Consider the following 9,983-nt stretch of genomic DNA (forward strand, 5'->3'; position numbering starts at 1 on the left):
TTCTAAGATGAAGTAAAGATTAAGAATGACTACCTTCATTCCGTTCAGGATAAACTACTAATTAGTAACAATGAACTCATGAGACAATATATATTTTATGGGTTAATAGGAGATTTCCTTAATAATTTATGATCTAAACAACAAGAGAAAATAGGCCCTGTCCTTACTCATCAAGATAAAGAGTTTTAAAGTAAAAATTCCCTCTGTGGGTTCTATTATATATAAAATGAGCTTATAGGAGTTAAGAGAAAGCATTGGAGTGGCCATATTAGGAACCCCAACAGAGCACATATTTGTGACATTTTGTTCTCCCCAGCCAAGTCAGAACTTGCCAGAGTCCACCATGTGTTGTACCTCTGAGCCCCACTCCTTACCAGCTCTTCTATTTCAGTCCCTGGTAGGTAACGGGAGTCTCACACAGATCTTCCTAGGATGGGATGCCTAATTGTAAAATATGAGAGCCTAGATGGCTCTGCTTTCCAGGGGACATCTGGTCTGACATCCCATCTTTGGTCTGACTCCATTTACCTCATAATGGGTTGCTGCATGGTTTTAGCAGTTACTCTTGGACCTTTGGCAATGCCAGGACTAAAGACCCCTGAAATTCGACAAGGAAAGGGGTATTGTACTGAATCCATCTTCCATCTGCATCCTCCAACCTCCAGGGCCATCCTAATTTGCATCAGACAATCATCTAAAAATTCCTGAACTGGATTAGTAAAAAGTCTGGTGATTTGCAAATTGAACTTGCCTTTGTGTAGATTCTAAACAGAATCTAAGATGTTTTGTAAGAGAAAAGGATGTATTCTTTTGTATTTATCACAAGATCCTGTTTCCTCACCTTATACTGGCCTTTTTCCAGTTCTCTATTGAAGAAGCCATGGTGTCTTTCCTGTTTCCAAAATAGCTTTCTACTGTTGGGTTTTTTGTTGTTGTTGTTTAGATTTTGGTTTTTGGGGTTTTGTTTTTTTGTTTTTGTTTTTGTTTTTTAGGTTTTTTTTTTTTTTTTTTTTTGGTTTTCAGTAATTTTTTTAGTTGGTTTTTTTTTTTTTTTTTTTGCCTATGAAGGATGTTTTCTTCAATGGTAATGTTCTCTTACTTCCTATTTGGGGGTGAACAGAGATGAAATGAATAAGAAATTGATGATCTCTGAAGTTTTTACCCAAACTCCCCTGGTTAAGTCCTTATGTGGTCAACTAAGGTAATACAGTGTTTATGTCAGATTTGTAATCACCAACTTGCTATAGTTTTATCTTATCAAAGATGGCCTGATACAGTTACCAGTAAAATACAAAGTGTAGATTACTATCTCACCAAATTCAATTCTTTACTTTTTATACATATGATCCATGCCTTAGGGAAAGAGTCAACTTTCAAGCATGAAGACATCTCTGAATATATCTGAAAAAGCTGCTATTCTCAAATATCAAGAAAGCAAACATCTGAATCTATGCAGAACTAAGGGTTCAAAAACCAGTAATAAGACTTTCCATTTCAGCCCAGCAGGGCCACCCAAGTGACATTTCAGGGAATAGAACCAACTTCCTGTAAATTAGCAAACACATACCACAAATGGAGATATTTCACTGAATATTTATAAGAAATAAAAAATTGAAGGTATATAGAAAAAAAATTATTGTTAAAATGCCTTGTGTTTCAAGCTAATCATTTAAACTGAAAGGCAGGATGCTGTCAGGATGGAAGAATAATTAACATTTTATGAGGAACTGTGAGGAGGTGTTTGTTAATACAGAAAGGGAAAATAAAAGGAAATACTTCCCAAGTTTGCTTTGTTTATTTCATGTTTCAGAGATAGACGTTTTAAGTATGTATGTTTGGCGGCATGGTGGCAGAAGGACTTGGAGCCAGGAAACCTGACTGTGACTAATGATCTTGTAACTTCGTTTTCTTCCTTCTTGTTAAAATGAGAATAAGGACTGGATTTAATGTCTTCTGCATGCTTTTGATTGTGCATGTAGCCTCTTTCTCAAATAGTCTGAGTCAGTAGGTTTGGGGGAGGCAAAGTGTCTGGATATCCTACCCATGAGACAGTGGGAAGCACGCCAGAGCCCAGTTTACCTTGCATTTCTGAGGAGATGCACTCCATAACCTGAAAAGGTCTCACGTGCTCCTGGGACATCATAGCAGTGTGCACTCTGGCTTCCACTCTTCACATGGGACATTTTTGATCCATGAGTTTAAGAGTCCAATTAGGGACTATAACACATTCTAAAGAATACGTGAATCTTTCTTTATTATTGAGCTTTGCTTGCATACATAAAATATTTGAAGAAGGTAGCATTATATGAAGAAAATGTTTATATACTTGCTTTAGATACTGAAAGTCTAAACTTCATAGCTCAGAATTAGTATCATTCCTTGGCTGCATGCATAACTTCAGAATGTAGGTGATAGTGAAAGCAGATATCAGGAGCCTAGGATTACACACAGAATGAAGAGAGGGAAAGAAAAGGGTGTGTCACATTTTGCTTTTAAACAATCCTTTCCAGAGAAATACCACCCAAAGTTTTTACTACCCCCCAATAGCACCAGTAGACCAAACCATCAATCACAGAGGACTTTTAAAAAATATCAACCATATTTATAGTACAGGACTGTGTTTGCTCCAGTTTCTGTGTCCCCCAGTGTGCTGACTCTTCAGATTGCAAAGCTCACATTTAGTCAGGACCTGTCAAATTCCATCTCAGGCCCATCCTGGTTGTTCACCTGCCATCTCTACCTTATCACAGACATTTCAAAGACAGCTGTGTACTCTTGTCTAGTCTCCTAGGCTCCAGTTTGCTTTGCCTTTGAACATCTTTTAAATTAATTAATTATATTATGAACACGTGTTTCATCTTCATGTATGTGTTTGCTTGGAGCCAGAGGAGGCCAGATGAGGGCATCAGAGTCCCTGGAACTGTAGCCACAGAAGATTGAGCTGCCATGTGGGGACTGGGAATTAAACCCGCTCCTCTGCAAAAGTTCCAAGTGTTCTTAACCTGGGAGCACTCTTGAGCCTCAGTCTGCCTTTTCAATTCATCCTTCCATGCATTTCGAATACTCATCCCTGGCTCACCACTTAATTTGTGTCTACATGACCACACTGCTGACTCATTGCCTCTTCAGGATGTCAACCATCCCTTCCAGGCTCTCCAAGATTTGAATCTATTTAGCATTGCAAATCATTTCATTCTATTTTCTTCTCATATCCTATGACTGAGCAAAACAATAAATGTCCCATAGCCACAATTCTTCTGAATTTTTCCCTACTTTTATAATGTATTCAATTTCTCTTCATCTTCACTGGCTCACGGAGTAAAAGAGGTCAAACCATATAATATTTTCCTAACACAACTAATTTAATTTTTGTGTACTCATTTTACATGTGCTTTTCCCTCAAATAGTCAATTTTATATATGTGTACATTTTCATTATAAACCCATGTGCTATATAATCTTGATAGATATCATTTTTAGTAGTTGCGTAACTTTCCATCTGACAGATGTGCCATAACTTATTGAAATGTGTGTTCTGTGAATGGCCACTCAAGCTGTTTTTATTTTTATTTTTTAGCTGTTATAAACAGTGTTACAATTAATAGTCCCAGGGACAGTATTAGTTTTTGTCTTTATTACCTTTGGTTAACTTTCCAGGAGTGAAATTACTGGACTGAAGGTATAAAAATTTTATAGTCCTTAGAAGTATATTGACAAATTATTTTTTAAAAATATACCGATTTTTGTTGCCATTTATAGCAAGTATACTCTTTAAAAAAAAAAACTTCAGACTTACTGACCTAAAAAAAGTAAAACTATGCTTCAATATCATATTAATTTTTGTAGTTTAGTAAATGTAATTCTGCTCCACTTCCAGCACTATATTTTATATTAATTGCATTTTTATTAGCTGAATGTATAAATTTGAAAGGTCTATTGGCCATGTCAGCCTTATTGTGTACTCTATGGTACTTCAGCATAATAGTTCATGATACATACATAGTATTCAGTATGCATTTTTTTTGCTGTTAATAAAAGTTGTTTACTATTCAAAACTCTAATATTCTTAACGAATCTATATGAACTTTTATGACTAGAAGTATTAATTTTGTCAACATTACAGTAAACATTACCTTTTAACTTTAGCTTAATATTACTTTAGAAAAAAAAATATGTAGCAAAAGCTATTGCTTTGTTGTTATTTTTTTAACTACTACCTAAAAACTATAAAAGTTCTGTTTACATGCATGCTAATATAGCCTTTCAAGTTTTCACCTGTTGTGCTATCTCATTATTGTTTGAGCTTTCTTTAGGAACCATTTTATTATCTTGAAGTAAGACCTGTGTTCTCTGCTTTCTCCCAGGTCCCATTTGGTCCCATTTGGTGGTTGCTGAATCTGTAGCCACTGAGGGCTCGAAGCAAAAGCTTTGATTTGGACCCCCTGGGCCTCAGCTTCCCTTCTGTCCATGGGGGCTGTCTATATTTTTCTCCTAGGCAGGAGGGATTTAAATTAACACAGCCAACACTCTGAGATTCAGGATTAAGCCACCATTGCTGTTATGTTGGCCATAAGCCTCCCCATCAGCTTTAATGACAGAGCTCCTGCATGGGCTGGATGCTGGGAGCCTGATACTTTAATGTGATTATTTGAATAAAAGGATGCTTTGATACAGACATTTTTATATGGCCTAGAAAAACAAGTCATTAAATTTTAGGTATATTTCCATCATTAAGAAAAAGTGTTCGATTGATACTTCATTCTGTCTCCTAGCTTCACTCCACCTGTCTGTCACCTTATTGATCACACATGACCTTACCTGGGAGCAGAGCAAAATAAAATAAAGATTAGGTTTTTAAAAACATCTTTGTAAGGTTCATCATAGACTCGGCCATTGAATTTCTGTTTTGCTTTCCATTATGGAATAATTTTAGTATCATAACTCACCAGTATTGGTTAGGGTTCTCCAGAGAAGCAAAGGCTATAGAAAATAGAGACAGATTGATCCATAGAGAGATGATAGGTAGATAAATTTCAAGAAAGAAATGCATCATGGGAGTTGGCTCCTGCAATTATGAAAGCCAAGAAGCCCCATGTAGGCTGTGTGTAACCTGGAGAAGCAGAGTCTGTATTTCCATCTGGAGAGTAAACCTTGGGAACCAGGGTAGCAGATGGAGTGATTCCCATTCCACAGAGGACTTGGGGAGATGTGGTAACTCTGAAGCCTGGAGGCTTCAAAACCCAGAGGTGTACACAGTGAAAAAAGTAAAGCCAGTCACTCCTATTGGGCCTTCTTGTACTTCTAGATGGTCTTCAGTAGCTTCTGTGATCCCTGGACAGATTGATGAGCAGGGATTTGATTGGTCCAGCATGCTTATTCCTGACGGCTCCCCTCCAGACACACCCAGCACCCAGCACACTACCACTGGCTCAGGTCACTGGGCACATGAACCAACAATCCTATTGAAAGTGTATATCCTTTCCTAACATAACTACCTAGCTGAGTTGCTACCACACAAGCAGTGAACTGACTCTTGGTCACAGTATCTTGTATATTTCTAACTGTCATTTTCAGCTTCTCCTCTGGTACCTCCACTACTACTTGGTCCCTTGTGCAAGTCCATTATACCATGACTTGTTTCACTGACTTTCCAGGATAGCTGTGTTTCAGCTATCCCTGTACCAGAACAATGCTGGTTTTCCTGTGGAAATATTCCAGACTTTTCTTCATCTAAGTATTTAGCCCTATTGTGATTTTCAGTGAGGCATCAAAGCCCTAGTCAATTCCCATCTTTGGCCATCTCCTGCCCCAACCAATGCCACTTTGAAATAATATTTTATGACGATGAGTTTATCTCCTATCTACCTCAAAGACTTAGAAAGCAAGAGATGGGACATTTTACATTCATGTATTCCCAAGCCATATTAAAACACATATGCTTTCACAGAAAAATCAATTTCAGTAAGTAATACATTAAATTTCCCCATCATCCTTCCTAGGCCTTCTGTTAGATCATGAGTACATCCCTGCCACAGTCAAAAGGGCTAAATAAACTGTAGTGAGAATTCTGATTTCTTTAAAAACCCAGTTAAGTTATGGGACTGTGTTTTTGTTTTAACCCCAGGCGTGGGAAATGGGGCTGCTTCACATTGTCCACAGCAGCTGACTATGATTTGTCTCATGTCTGGCATGGGTGTGATTCTGCCAGTTGAAGATAGTTTACACCTGGAATTCTGGGCACTCTTGAGAGGGTATAAAAATGCTGGAGCCTTAAGAGAGGCTGTGCCTGCTGCTCCTTCTCCCCTTCCTGCTGCTGCTGGCTTCTGGCTGCTGCTGGCTGCTGCTGCTGCTGCTGCTGCTGCTGCTGCTGCTGCTGCTGCAGTTAGTCAAGGAGTCATGTGCAAAGAGAGGGGTAGAAGAAATTGGATATGGATATCCTGAGAGCAAAGATCAAACTTGTCCCCAAGGAATTCAACATCCTTAATTAGCAGGAAGTAGCCTAACAATGTCAATACCCCCTTTCCCCTCTAGCCTTCTTTCTCTTAGTGCTCTCTCTCTCTCTCTCTCTCTCTCTCTCTCTCTCTGTGTGTGTGTATGTGTAAGTGTGTTAGATAAAAGAACCCAATAAAGTATCCAAAAAACAAACAAACAAACAAACCAGTTACTCTGACTCCTTCTCCATCTTAGTTTATGTTGTTGATCCCAGGGAGAGAAAAGAACCCAGACAATGCAGAAAGGCTAGCAGCCTCATCTCTCCTCAGGAATGCCCCCCCCATCCTCCCAGCCTTCCAGGCTCAGCTGCCATCTGATTAGACACTGTCTGCCTGCAATTCACCATTAGGCTCTGTGTATCAGGCAATCCTCTGTCTATCCTCTTGTTCTCTGGAAAGAGTTGGAAGAAATAGGCACAAGGATGAAATCTTCATGAAAGCGTTGCTGTTGAGTGCAAGTGTTGCTTAGTCTTGGTGGTTCTTCTTCCTTTGTTTACAATAGTTTCCATGGCTTCATTCCTGTGGCTTCACACTATTTCCTCAGATCAGGAATCTGAAAAACACCTGAGTAGAAGTGGGGCTTAGGTCATGGATAGGGAAAGTCAGCTGGCCCTTTGGAGAAAATAACCAAAGAATCACTGTGACACATTTCCCAAATTGGCAAAACAGTTCCTGTTCAACCAGGGAAGAGTCTCACCCATGGAGCATCACCCTCATGGTTACCAGGAACCCTAACTGCAAACGATGACCAACTTGTGTGTTTTATTTCCTAGCATTTGAGTATCAGAGATCCATTTATGAAATGCTCTCTTGTTTCTTGTGCTGCTTCTTTATACATCCCAAAGTTCACAGGAGACTATAGCTGGTAGTATTGCATTATAGATTGCAATGACCTAGGCATGCTGGCACATGCCTGTACGCAACTGGGTAGGTAAATTCAAGGCTATCCAGGCTATGTAATGATTTTCAAACTAGACTGAGGTGCATAGTGAGAACCTATCACAAAACATCTATGTATGTGTGTACATATGTATGTTTCAACCTACCTACAGATTTACAGATATATAGTCATTTTTCTTTTGTGCTGTGTGCACAGTGCACACAGACAAGGAAATAGAAAGGCCTTCAAAGCATAGAAAAACGGCTTGGCTTCCTGTATCCATGTGTTTACGTTTTTTAATATCCTTTCAACTTGAGAGGATGGTGTTCTTGGTTTAATCAAAATAAGATAATGCTCTCACAGTGAAAGGAAAACCACATGAATACCTCTTAGTGACTCTTCTGTTTCTATGATGATCAAATGATCAAACACTATAGGCAAAAAAAAAAAAAAAAAAAAAAAAAAAAAACAAACCTATGAAAGGGTTTATTTTGACTTATGGTTACAGAAGGATAAGAGTCCTTTGTGGTAGGGAGGGAGGCACATGGAAGACATGGGAGTCAGGAACAGGAAGCTGAGACCTGACATCTTCAAACATGTAGCAGAGATAGCAAACCAAAAATAGATGAGGCTTTATAGACTCAAAGTCTGCCTGTAGTGACATACTTTCTCCAACAAGGCTGTACCTCCTAAACCTCTCTTAACAGAGCCACCAACTGGAGACCAAGTATTCAAATACCAGGGCCTCCTGGGAAGCTCTCATCCCAACTACTATATTAGGTAAAACAAAACTGGGACAGGGAGTTGAAATAGATACATTAACTTTTGTTCTTAAATGTCATGCTGGATTCAAGGGAAGCAGCAATCTGCATCATAACCCTATTCATGAAATGGCTGTTTGGCCTTCAGCTGATTACTATGCAATATCAAGAAGGGAGGTTTAATGTCAGTAGAAAAAGAGAACAAACCAGATCCCAGGTAGTGAGTGCCCACTGCAAAGGTGACCTTGAGTGAAGAACTCATATCCCCAATCTTGATGAATACCACACTCTTCTTTAAAAATAAAGCCTTTCTACACTTGATAATTCATGTTTTCAAAGTCATTATTTCATTATTGGTTGTGGAGACTTCTCAATGGTTAAAGTTCTTACTTATCATCCAAGCTTGAGTGGTAAGCTGTCCAATTCTCAGAATCTCTAGAATGTTGGGTGGGAGGACAAACAACTTGTAATTCCATTCTTGGAATGAGATGAGGCAGAGGAACCACAGAGCATGAGGTCAGAGGTCAGGGAGATTGGCCACACTGGCACGTTCTGAGCTTGGTTGAGAGGCATTTATTCAAATGAATAAAGCCTGAGGTTGACTGAATATCCCCTTATAGCCATTTCCAGCCTCCACAGGAAAAAAACACATGGATCCAGGAGAATCCATCACATGTACCCAAAGCATGTACACATATGTGTGCCACACACACCCATGGAAAAAGAGAAACACAACCATGCATGCACATAAGCAACATAGAGAGAGAGAGAGAGAGAGAGAGAGAGAGAGAGAGAGAGAGGAGAGAGAGAACCAAAACATTTCTACCAATGTTATCTCTTACTGAATTCTGCTACGTGTTTGTCAAGCAGTTCAGATTGATTTTTATATTTTAAAGCATTTTTGTGTCATTTTGCTTCCTGAACACACTGACACACTGTAGTATAAGCCTGCTGCATCATCAACTTTCCTTGAAAAGAGGGAAACTAAAACACCTGGAAAGATCCTGGGACTCTTAGCAAAGCCTGAACACACTTCTGCGCCCACATTTCTTTTTTCAGAGTTTCCTGAAGGGCCTTTGATCCCCAGGGAAATGCTGAAGCAGCTTGACCTAGTCTTCCTCACAGAACTGAACTCATCCTGGAGACTTTGACGCATCCCCCGTCTTAGAGGAACGATGTCTTCTCCTGCTGAATGGGTGTCTTTAGGAATTAACATTTGCATTCTCCCCACAAGACACTCCAGGGTGCGTATTACAGACGAACAATGATATGCCTTGCCAGTAATGGCACTCAGTCAAAACTACCAGGGCATGTCATTATTAGGTCATAATACCCACCCTGGAGTGCCTTACAGCTTAATTGTTCCCTCTTCCATTCCAGAAACCAGCAAAAGACATATTTTGCTAATGTTTCTGCTTTGTTAATGAGTTCAGAATGGATGAACACATGTGTTCCGTCTCTGCTGCCTATCAAACACGTATTAGGAAATAAATGCAGGTCACTCAATCCCTGACTCCAGCTTGCATATTTTACTACAATAAGTTTTGTCATGACTCCGACGCATTGGAAGTGAAGATTTAGTATGCAGAGGCCGTCTAAATATTCAGACATTTAAAACTCAGGAGGCGTCCCCTTCTGCCAATGTCCTTAGCATTTATCTCCCCGTAGCATCTGTTTTCCTGCTAAGAATTTCCATTAATAGAGTTATATTTTAATCTGGATTAGAATCCACAATAGAGAGCTCCCAGTCTTTTTGCATACGGAGTTAGTGAAAGCCTGAGTTAGGATGTAAGGAGCCATGGGGTTTGCTTTTCCTAACCTCCATTTGCTGAAGCTCTTCAAACAGAATGGG

General features: G+C 39.3%; 1 long non-coding RNA gene across 1 annotated transcript; it reads right to left on the reverse strand.

Annotated features, from left to right (window-relative positions):
• Positions 1 to 5,891: 5,891 nt before the first annotated feature.
• 4930548J01Rik (RIKEN cDNA 4930548J01 gene) lies at positions 5,892 to 8,548 on the reverse strand. The gene is made up of 3 exons (NR_045462.1): positions 8,522 to 8,548; positions 6,835 to 7,054; positions 5,892 to 6,375 (listed from the first exon to the last, which is right to left on the reverse strand). It is a non-coding gene; the product is annotated as an RIKEN cDNA 4930548J01 gene (long non-coding RNA).
• Positions 8,549 to 9,983: the final 1,435 nt, after the last annotated feature.

Source organism: Mus musculus, chromosome 17 (genome assembly GCF_000001635.26).
Source record: "Mus musculus strain C57BL/6J chromosome 17, GRCm38.p6 C57BL/6J".
Lineage (NCBI taxonomy): Eukaryota > Metazoa > Chordata > Mammalia > Rodentia > Muridae > Mus > Mus musculus.